Source organism: Jaculus jaculus, chromosome 18 (assembly GCF_020740685.1).
Source record: "Jaculus jaculus isolate mJacJac1 chromosome 18, mJacJac1.mat.Y.cur, whole genome shotgun sequence".
Lineage (NCBI taxonomy): Eukaryota > Metazoa > Chordata > Mammalia > Rodentia > Dipodidae > Jaculus > Jaculus jaculus.
In genome coordinates, this window is record NC_059119.1 from 62,662,126 (window position 1) to 62,664,436 (window position 2,311).

Consider the following 2,311-nt stretch of genomic DNA (forward strand, 5'->3'; position numbering starts at 1 on the left):
GTGATACTCAACATGTAGATTGTACCATCCAGGATGCCACGCCGAGCGGACAGACTAGGCTGATGCTTCCTAGAACCTTCCCAGCGTCTAGAGAGGTCTGGGAAGGCAAGGCAAGGCAGCCACAGCAGGGGTGCAGAGGTGGATCTTGGTGCACACACACCACGTTCATGGTCCTTATCTGGCTCTGCTGCTCAGCAGCTACGTGACCTTGTACTGCAATACTTGACTGTCCTGTGCCTTGGTTTCCTCAGCTTTAAATGCAGATGGTCATTGCTATTGTACTTCCTAGTGCACTAAGCCGGTTGAATGAGTTAATGCTTGCCAAAGACTTAATTAGTGCTTGATAAGCGTAATTACTCGGTAAGTGTTAGCTTTTCTGTGTCAGGGAATTCAGGGACTGGAGTTTTATTTTTCTCCAACGTGGCTTCTTTCAAGTACAGAGAGCTTGAGATTTGCAGTCTTTGGAGACCCTCATAAATTACAAGTTCACAGTGTGTCAAATAACTATATATTATGGTGTTTGATATATACTTGACTGGATGAAAGCAAAAATCTTAGGGACTGGAGTATAGAGAGCAGCGAAAACTTATCCACGGTCACCTGGAGAGATGCCAATACAGTTGTAACTTTCCTACAAAGAAACTAATATATGTGCCCCTTCCAAGGCAGCCCTTTCCAGAGGCTCAATACCCTGACAATTCCCCCCCTCGAAAGGTCTCCATCTACCCCATCTACCAACACTGGGGGTTCACTGCTCCAATTTTGGGAAGTCTGAAATTCACTGATCATATAGAAAGCATTTTATCTGACCTTCCACATGAAAATTCTTTCCATTGGAATTTCTGTGTGTGTGTGTGTGTGTGTGTCTGCATTTCAGCCCGAGATTCCAGAAATAAGCAATTCTGCATCAACACAGGGCCCTTTCCAACCAGACCTCTTCTCTTGGTCAAAGCACAAAGCAACCTTTACAAGTGGACAGGGCGGGGCAGCGGGGAGAGAAACTAAATTTCTGGAAAGTCTACACCTTCCCCTCCCAAATGTCTACACTCTCAGATCTTTTATTCCAGAGTTTCTGATCCAATGTTAGGTTCCACTTAGGGTATGAATTCTTCTTTGCCTGTGGCCTTCACTGGCTTTCTATAACCCCTTGGATGTGCTAGAATTGGAATCTTAGCAGCATGAGTCCAGATGGTAATTTCCTACTGAAGACTGTCAGGACAGACACCTTACTTGGAATTGGAGGACTGCAGAAGTGCCAGGAGGGCAGGGAGTAGCTTAAAAGGAAAAGACGTTAGAGACGACCTTGAATACACAGCATCGGGGCAAGCAGATTGATTTTAAAAGGGTGTTCAGCATACTGAGAAAAGCAGAAGTCAACATGGGGGGGGGGGGAATTTCAGCTTTCAAGGATCCACTAAAAATAATACCAGGAATATATATCTAAATTTCGATATCCCTACCTATCTATAATACATACATGTAACAACAGAGGATGTAAAAATTGTATTTAGATGCATAACCTTTTTTGGTCCAAATCGTGCTCAATGTCATTTCCCATTCTAAAGAAAACCACATGTGATGGCCACACAGACCTTGCCTGGATCTTCGGGCGGTGTGTGTGGGGGGGAATCTACCTTTCCATAGGGGAATCCCTGGCTTTCGGTTGCTTTGTAAAAACCTAAATGAAGGCTGTAGAAGAACGAACGAACGAACGAATACCCCCCCCTTTTATTTTCCCCAATGGGGACGGAATTATTCGCAGTCCTAACAGTAAGGCCATTAAGGTTTGAAGGCTGAACGTCTTGGACTCCCCCAACCTTGGTCACGCACCGGGATGGTTGGAGGAAAGAAAGACGCTTGTGCAACCAAGCAGCCGTTTATGTCACCACCTTCGTAAAGTCCAGCCTCGGCCGGGGCGGGGGAGGCCCAGGCCGGGCGCAGGGCCGCACGACCACGCAGGCTCTCGTGCCGCGCCCGGGCGGGCGGAGCGAGGGGGGGAGACCCCGGTAACTGCATCGCCGTGGCAACGGTGACGTCCATTTACCCTGGATCTAATTGGAGGAAACCCCGTGGCCGAAGCCGCAGCCTGCCGGCCAACCCAACTTTGCAGAGCCGACCCACCCTCCTCCCTCTCCGGCCCGCCCCGCCCCGCCCCGCCCCGCGCGGAGCCCCCTTCCGCGCGCTCGCCCCTCATTGGCCAGAGGCGGGGTGGTGGGCGGGACTCCGTGGGGGAGACGCGGGACGTCATTGGACGAACGGGCCCGTCCGTCGGCTTCGGGATAGGCTGAGACGGGAGGGTCCTCCGCTAAAG